The sequence below is a fragment of the Macrotis lagotis genome, chromosome 1 (assembly GCF_037893015.1).
Source record: "Macrotis lagotis isolate mMagLag1 chromosome 1, bilby.v1.9.chrom.fasta, whole genome shotgun sequence".
Classification (NCBI taxonomy): Eukaryota; Metazoa; Chordata; class Mammalia; order Peramelemorphia; family Peramelidae; genus Macrotis; species Macrotis lagotis.
In genome coordinates this window covers 129,003,713-129,013,570 of record NC_133658.1, presented here as the reverse complement: position 1 = coordinate 129,013,570, position 9,858 = coordinate 129,003,713, and positions in this window count along the sequence as shown.

Here is a 9,858-nt window from a genome sequence, read left to right as displayed (position 1 = left end):
AAAATCCAGAGGAGAGCAGTTTTAAATTAAATAGCACTGAAGCACTCACAAATGCCTGATACTATTTGAATTGAAGCTTACTTATCTGCCTGTCAGTTGGTCAGTCAACAGGTATTTTTAAAACCCTTATTATAAGCCAGGCACTGCCCTACATCCTAGAGATATGAAAAAGGCAAAAATACCCCATAAATAGTGAAGATGACCTGCAAACAATTATTTATATACAAGATATAAACAGGATAAATGGGAGGAAATCTTGGAGCGATTAAATATCCACTGTTCAACAACGAAATTTAAATCATTTGAGGTACGTATTTATAGACTAAAGATGGAATAGACTAGAGCTTATGCAGAGAGTCATGTCTACAGTGGTGTTTGGGAGCCCTATTAGATCTTCACTAAGCCAGTAATGCTGATAGAGCTAGGAGTATGACTACAGGCAAGATGTTGGGCTGGAAGTGAAGTTATCGATTCTGACTCTGGAAAAAAAAAAACTGAGAACCTCTTGTTGGACCTTAGGGATCATCTAGTCTAGTTTCCTCATTTTACATTTAAAGAAACTGATGAGAGGGGAAGTGACTTGTACAAAAATCACCTCTGCATGGAGTAACCTGCATTTGGATTCAAATAAATGAGTCTTTCCATGACCCCTCATTGCTTCATTTATGTAGTCTAAACTATGATGGAGGTTCAGTAGGGTTGGAGTCAGGAGGACTCCAAACACTTCCAAACTGGGGAATTCTTGGTAAGTCACTAAACCTCATGAACCTCCTGATCTGTGAAATAAGGGAGATGGTCTTGATGTATTCTAAGGCTTTTGCAGTCCTACATCTAAGAACTTTTGAATTTTCTAAACCATTTGAATGACTGATTCAACAAGTCCATTGGCTATAATGAAGGCAGGGATAAAAAGGAATTGCTTAGTTGGATTAATTTTGCACCTTCCCTCTTTCTGTCCCTATCTCTCTGTGTCTCTGTTTCTCTCTGGAGGCCTCTGTCCTCCTTTCTCAGTCTAAGTTTCCAGTTCCTTTCCCTATCCTCTACTTCTGCAGTAGCTGCCCTTTTGATCTCTGTTCATTGTATTCCAGAGCATATATGCTCCTTGAGATAGCTTTACTATACCCTTAGTACTTGTAGATAGTGTTTTAAATGAGATAATCTGGTGAAAGTCTCTTCAGGAGCCTTAGGCCTCAATTCTGTCATTCCTATTTTTTTTTTAAAGTCTAGTCAGTTATAGATTCCCCATAGGAGGGGCTCAGAATAGTCATACTCCTGGGACCCAGAACTGGCCCTCATTGCCGTGGTGCTAACATTTTAACATGAAGCTTTCTGATAGCACACTAGCCAGGCCTTGATTATCCTGGTCTGCATCAAAACAAGCATCCAACTCTCCTTAACAAACAGAGGCATGTCAACACACACTTCAACAAACTGAATGGCAGCAGATGCATATGGCCTCCATAGGACACATGTGTGAAGGCTTCTGTTTCTGAGGGGAGCAAGGCTGTCTCTCCAGGTCAGGGGGGAAATAGAGGCAGGGAGGGAGGGAGAGAGAGAGAGAGAGTGAGAGAGAGAGAGAGAGAGAGAGAGAGAGAGAGAGAGAGAGAGAGAGAGAGAGAGAGAGAGGAAGAGAGAGAGAGAGAGAGGAAGAGAGGAAGGGAGGGAGAGAGAGGGAGAGCAACAGAGACAAAGAGATAGAGAAGCAGGGAGAGAGAGAGGGCCAGAGACACAGAAACAAGAGAGACAGAGAGAGATAGAGAGAGACAGAGACACTGAAACAGGGAGAGAGACAGAGACACAGAGAGAGACAGAGACAGACAGAGAGAAAGAGACAGAGATAGAGACAGAGAAAGAGAGACAGAGACAAAGAGAGAAACAGAGTGACAGAGACAGAGACAGAGATGAGGGAGTCACAGAGAGGCACAGAAAGACAGAGAGACAGACACAGAAACAGGAGAGAGTGGGAGGGGGAGACAGAGAGAGAGACACACACACACACGGAGAGATAGAGAGAGAGGCAGAGACAGAGACAGAGACAGAGAGACAGAGAGAGACAGAGACAGAGACAGAGACAAAGAGACAGAAAGACAGACAGCAAGAGAGACAGAGACAAAGAGAGAAACAGAGAGAGTGACAGAGACAGAGACAGAGATGAGAGAGTCACAGAGAGGCACAGAAAGACAGAGAGAGAGACACACACAGAAACAGGAGAGAGAGGGAGGGGGAGACAGAGAGAGAGACAGAGACATACACACGGAGGGGGAGAGAGAGAGAGAGAGAGACAGAGACAGAGAGACAGAGAGAGAGAGAGACACCTGAAGTGGAAGGGATAACTGTACATATATGCATATGTATTATATACATACCCTCTTCTGTAAATAGGGAATGATAATAGGAATGATTACTTACCCTAGTTCTGCCTTTTATTATCCCTCACCAGCAATATCCTCCTAATTTGTCACTTTGCCTTAAAGCCCTGCCTTCTTCCCTCTTCCTACTACCACTCATTCTCTATATTGCTATCAAAAGAAAACCCCAATATGCAAGGACTGATCACGTCACTTCTTTCCTCAACAAATTGAGTGACTATTTCCTCTAGAATCAATTGGGTTGGCATTTGGATCCCTTCATCAGCCAAATCCAACCACCAAACTGTTACTCACACATAATACTCCATCCTTTGTCACCATGGCTGTCCCCTGTGCTTGAAATGTAGCTCCTTCTCACATTCACCTCTTAGAATCCAGAGTCTTCCCCAATGATCTGCTCAAGAGTTGCTTACCTACATGAGGTCTTTTGTGATTTTTTTCCAATTACTGATTTTTCCCAATTACTTGCTTTTTCTTTCCACCTCCAAATTATATAGTTCTTATTGGCTTGTATTTTTAATTATATTTCATATTTCTTGCATCATCATTTCTCATGTATCTTTCTCCCTTTCCCTCCCAAAAAACATTGCATAAGACAAGTAGTATTTTGGAGGAAGAAATATCAGCACAATCAATATAAAGAAAAGGTTCAAAAACATATGCAAGGTGTAACACTTCCTATCTCCATGAAAGGCTAGATTGAGAATGTCCTTTCATATATATCTTCATTGGAGTTCTGTTTGATCTTCTAAATTTCGTTCCATTTAGTTTTGATTTTGGGGGGGTGTTATTGTTTTTTCTATTCATGTTGGTATTTAAGGTTTCTCTGACTTACTAACTTTACTCTTCACTAGTTCATATAGATCTTCCTTTGCATCTCTGTACTCATCACATTCATTTCTTATAGCACAAGAATAGTCCATTACATTCATGTATCATAAGTTGTTTAGCTATTCCCCTAATTAATAGGTATCTACTTTGTTTCCAATTTTTATTAGCACATAAAATGAGGCTACAAATATTTTGGACTTTTATGAGGACTTTTCTTCCCTTTTGATACCTTCCTTGGAATTATAAGCCCAGTAATGGTCTTTAATTCAAAGGGTAAGGATATTTTAATCACTTTATTTGCATAACTCAGATTTCTTTCCAAAATGGTTGCACTATTTCAAAACTCCACCAACAAGGTATTAGTGTACCTATTTTTCTGCAACCACTCCACTTTTTGTCACTTTTGTCAATTTACAGGGTGTATGGTGAAACTTTAGTGAAACTTTAGGGTTGTTTTGATTTGCATTTTTCTTATTATTGGTGAGTTACAGCATTCTTTCATGTGGTTGTGAATACTTTGCAGTTTTTTTGAGAATACTTAGGTCATATACTTTAACCACATTAATTATGGAATTAGTATTAGTTTTCTGTACAACTGTTAATTATTTACATATTTTGGATAACAAACCTTATCAGAGAAATTTGTTAGATTTTTTCCTCTTTCAACTACTTTCTTCTCTTAGCTATATTACATTTGTCTGTGCAGAAGCTTTTCTAACTGTCCATAATTCTTGTTTGGTAAAGGCTATATATCCTACCCATAGTTATGAAAGGAATATGATCCATTTCTCTTCTAGTTTTAAAGTAACCTTTACATTTAGAATGTATTGTGGAGTATGGTATAAGATGTTGATCTAAGTCTAATTTTTGTCAGATTGCTTTCTAGTTTTCCAAGAAGTATTTTCTTTTTTACCAAAAATGGAGTTTCCTCCAGATCATTTATTTTTTTCCACTTTATCAAATAGTAGTTCTTCACGTCTATTGTTTCTGAATCTACCTTGTTTAGTCTGTTCCATTGATTTGTCTCCCTATTTTTTGGCCAAATTCAGATGGTTTGACTGTTTATTTATTAAATAAATCTGGAAGTGCTATTTCCTCTTTATCCCTACTTTATCATCATTTCCTTTATCTATATTTTTTTGTTCCTCCAAATAATTTTGTTACTATTTCATCAAATTCTATGAAGTATCCCTTTAGTAATTTAATTGGCATTTCATTAATAGTAGAAAGTAATTTTGCAAGTATTGTCATTTCTATTATATTGTCATGGCCTCTCTATGAGTATTGACTATTTACCTAGCTATTTAAATTGTTCTTTATTTTATTTTATTTTATTTATTTTATTTTGCTAGGCAATGGGGTTAAGTGGCTTGCCCAAGTTCACAAAGCTAGGTAATAATTAAATATCTGAGGCTGAATTTGAACTTAGATCCTCCTGACTCCAGGGCTGGTGCGTTATCTCTTGTGCCACCTAGCTGCCCCTGTTCTTTGTTTTATTAAAAAGAACTTTGTAGTTGAATCTATGCAAATCTTTTATTTGTTTTAATTGATTGATCCATGAATATTTTATGCATTTTGTAGTTATTTGGAATAAGATTTTCCTTTCTATTATTATTGCATTTTATCATTAAATATGAATGTTGTTGCTTTTTAAGTTTATTTTGTAGCCTGCAAATCTTCTAATTATTAATTATCTAAATATTGTCCTTGTCAATTCTCTAGAGTTTTCCAAATAAACCATCATATTAACAACAAATTGCTTTATCTCCTCTTTACATATCTTTATAATTTTGATTTCTTTCTTTCTTTTGACTTATTCCTGTGTCTGAAATTTCCAAACTACATCAAATAATAGTGGGAAATGTAGCATGCTCACTTTGCTTTCATAGTTATTGGAAAAGAATCTAGTGTATCTCCATGGCATATGATGCTTGCTTTTGTTTTTACATAAAATGCTTTTTTATGTTTATGATCTAAAGGTTCCTATAGATGCATATATATTGTAGGATTTTTATAGGTCTCATAAATACATATACTTTGTTTTATTTTATCAAAGGCTTTTTCCACATTTATTCAGATGATTATGTGGTTTGAATATTTGGGGTTTTAATATGATAAATCATATATATATTTCTAATATTGGACCATACTTGAAACCTGACAAAAATCTCCTTGATCATAATGAATGCCTTCTTGGATAAATTACTGTGATCTATTTAATAAGGTTTTGTTTAACATTTTTGAATAATATTAATGATATTGACTTAAGGTTTTCTTTCAGTGTTTTATCTTTCCTTGGTTTAGTCATTAGGACCATGGTTCCTTTCTTAGTTTTGGAGGATAATTTGTAAAATGAGTGCAATTGTTCTTAAAATCTTTTTTAAAAATTATCCTCTGAATACATTAGAATAAGGAATTGTTTTTCTTTTGGAAGTTCCTTTACAAGTAAACCTATTCCCCCCCTTTTTTTTTAGGTTTTTGCAAGGCAAATGGGGTTAAGTGGCTTGCCCAAGGCCATACAGCTAGGTAATTATTAAGTGTCTGAGGCCAGATTTGAACTTAGGTACTCCTGACTCCAGGGCTGGTGCTCTATCCACTGTGCCACCTAGCTGCCCCCCCTAGTTTCCTTTTTAGGTTGGATTATTTAAGATCTCTATTAGGTCTTCTAATAGTTGGGGAATTTTATGTTTTTGAAGATATTCCTCTATTTCTTTTGTGTTCTCAGTTTTTTTAAACATGTAATTCTATAATGTTCTGATATTATTTTTATTTCTTTTATTTTGTTGTGAATTCACTTTTATTTGATATTTTATTAATTTGATTTTCTACTCTCTCTTTTACTTTTTTCTTTATTTATACAATACTAAAATGGTCTTGTTGCAAAAGTAAATATAATCATCTCAAACCCCACAAAGACAGGGAAATCCCATGAAAAATAAAGTGAGAGAAAAAGAAAAAAATGTACTTCAGTCTGTGTCCAGATAACATTGATTCTATGTCTGGAATGGATCTCATTCTTTATCATAAATACGTCAGAGAAGTTGCTTTTAATATTTTTTTTTCTTACAGTAGTTATTGCTAACTGTATTTCCCTCCATTTATTACTCTCCACTCCCATTTATTCTATTCTCTCTCTTTCTTTTGACTTTGTCCCTCCACAAAAGTTTGTTATGGAGCAACCAAGTGGGACAGAAAACAGATCACCAGTCCTGGAGCCAGGAGAACCCAAGCCCAAATTTTACCTCAGACACCCAACAAACACCCAATCATGTGACCTTTGGCAAGCCACCCAACCCTATCACCCTGCAAAAAAAGTGCATTGTATCTGACTATCTTCTTCCATAATCTTTCCTCTCCTCTATCACCAATACCTCCTCTCCCCTGCCTGGTCCCCTTTCTCCCATCCCTTTCCTCTCCTTTTTCCTCTAGAGTGAGATGGATTTCTATACTCTATTGAATGTGTATGTTGTTTCCTCCCTGAACCATTTCTGATGAGAATGAAGGCTCACTCATTCCCCCTCATCTTCCCTCCTTCTACTCCACTGCAAAAGTTTTTTCTTGACTCTTATGTGAAATATCTGAGGCCATTCTACTTCTTCTTTCTCTTTCTCTAGTACATTCCTTTTTGCCTATTGACTTGATCTTTATAATATATCTTCATATTCATCTCTCTCTGAGCCTTATCTACACAGATATGCTCCTTTTGACTGCTCCAATGAATGAGAATTTTCATATGAATTATTAGTATCATCTTCCCATGTAGAATTACAAGCATTTCAACATTATGAATTTCCTAACAACTGCCCTTCTGACTGTTCAGCCTCTCTATTTCTCGCCTGAGTTCTGCACTTGGAGATCAAACTTTCTGTTTAGCTCTGGAAGTTTCAATAGGAAAGTTTGAAATTCCCCTATTTCATTGAATGTCTATTCCCCCCCCCCCCACCAAATAAGATGTTAAGTTTTGCTGGGTAAATTCTCAGTTGTAATCCAAGCTCTTTTGCCTTCTAGGTTATTATATTCCAAGCCCTATGAAACCTTAATGTAGATGCTGTCAAGTCCTGCGTGATCCTGACTATAGCGCCATGATATTTGAATTGTTTCTTTCTGGCTGCTTGTAATAATTTCTCTTTGACTTGAGGGTTCTGGAATTTCGCTATAATATTCCTGGAGTTTTTTTTGGGAGGGAGTCTCTTTCAGGAGGTGATCAGTGGATTTCCTCAATTTCAATTTTACTGTAGACATTTTCCTGTAGAAACTCTTTAAAAATGAAGTCAAGGTTTTTTTTCCCCTTGGTCATGACTTTCAGGTAGCCCAATAATTTTTAAATTATCTCTTCTGAATCTGTTTTTCAGGTCAGTTATTTTTCCAAAGAAATATTTCATATTTTTTCTAGTTTTTTATTCTTTTGGTTTTGTTTTATTGTTTCTTGATTTCTCATAAAGAAATCAGCTTCCCCTTAGCTCCCTTCTGTTTTTTAAAGCATTCTTTTTCTCATTGTTTGGACTGCTTTTTCAATTTGACCTAAACTGTTTTTAAGCATGTTGTTTTCTTTGGCATTTTTGTGTATTTCTTTCACCAAGTTGCTGACTTGGTTTTCATGATTTTTCTGCATCGCTCTTATTTCTCTTCCCAATTTTTCCTCTGCCTCCCTTACTCGATTTTCAAAATCTTCTTTCAGCCCTTCTATAGACTGGGACCGATTCTTTTTTATCTTGGAGGCTTTGGATACAGAAGCTTTGATGTTATCATCTTCTGAGTGTGTGTTTTGATCCTCCAAAGGACCAAAATAATTTTTTATGGTCAGATTCTTTTTTTTTTTTCTGTTTACTCATTTCCCCAGCCTATGACCTGGTTTTGAGATGCTTCCCAAGCTTTTAAGTGTTTTTAGGACACCCCCCCACCAAAGATTTCAATTCCTTCAAGATCTTATGAGAGGCTTTAACTGCTCTCTTGGCCTGTGCTCTGGTCTGTGGATGACCAGAAGCACTCCCCTCTACCTGGAACTGTGAGGAGGATCTCTACTCCACTATGGCAATAGGGGGGTCCCAGACTGTGACCAGGTCTGAATATGGACAAAGTGCAAGAATCCTCTCCCAGAAATAGTGGAGAGACTTCATCAGTCTCCCCCCACTCCCTTACTGTCCTGAGAGTTCTGGAAGCAGCTGTTGGGTGTCTCCCTGCTGGGTGGCTTCACAGGTCTGCTTCCATTTCCTGAGGCTGGATCTGAACTGAGGTCTAAGCTACACTAGGCTTTGGGCTCACTCTGGCAGAGTTTTCCCACTTACCTTCCAAGTTGTCTTTGGTATTTCCTGGACTAAGAGGTCTGGAAACTACTCCCTCTGCCATAAACTCTGCGACCCCCAGGCACGCAGGCAACCTGTGGTTATTCTGGAAGACTGGAATGGATTTACTCTGGCATGGCATGGCCATGATTCAGGCTGTTCTTCAGCTTTTTCCAAGCCCCATTCTAGTTGAATAGACCATTCCCACAGATCCACTAGGTTGTCTTGCTGGAAAATTGTTTTACTCAGTCTTTCTGTGGGTTCTGTCACTAGAATTTTGTTAGAATCATAATTTTATGGCAGTTGGAGTTTTCTGGTGAAGAGTTTCTGGAAATTCCTGCCTTCATGCTGTCATCTTGGCTCCATCCCTCTGCTCTCTTTTATAAAATTATTTTGGCTAAGGGTTTATCAGTTAGTTTTGTCAGAGAAACAGCTTTAAGTTTTATCATTTCTATGTATTTTTTGTTTCCAATTTATCTATTTCCTTTCTAACTTTTAATGTTGTCTCTCTTTTTGCTTAAGTTTGTTTATTTGTTGTTTTTTTAGTTTTTAAAAATGCATATTTAGTTTGTTATTCCTCTCTTTCTATTTTGTTAATGTATATTTGCAAGGATATGATTTTTTTCTTGAGGACTGCCTTAACTGCATCTTAGAAATTTTGTTTGGCTTTCTTTGAGAACATAGAATAAACAACAACAAGAAATTTTGGTATAGTGCTTCATCATCATAATTTGTTAGTTATAGTAATTATTTCTATGATTTTTTCTTTGACTGAATTATTATTGAAAATTTTATTCTTTCCATTTGGGCATGTATCTTTTGTTTGTGGACCCTGAAAAAAAATCACTATTTTTTATTGTATTATATACATCATATACATCCTATAAAGGTGATATTAACCACTTCTACCTTTATTGATTTTTTTTTGCAATTCTCTATTCCGTGTTTTCTCCAGCAATATTTTCAATTCCATATTTTCCCTTTTGATTATCTGTTAGACTTAACCAAAACTGAAAGAGGGGTATTGAAACCTCCTTTTACTATTTTGCTACTGCCTAAGTCTTCTTGTATAATATTTTCTTTATGAATTTGGTTGCTAATTGGAATTGGTTGCATTTGGAATGAATGAGTTCACTACTGATACTGACTTGACTATGATTTTTAGCATAATATAATTTTATTGTTTCTCCCTTTTTATTTATTTTTAGAATGTTTGTTTTTACTTTGTCAGACAATATGACTGTAAATTCTGCTTTTGGGATTCATTTGATGCATTGTGAAAACGTTTTTTCCATATCAGCTTTATTTTTATGTATGTCTTTGTTTTTAAAATATGCTTTCTGTACACAACAGAACCTAGTAGATCTGTGGGAAGG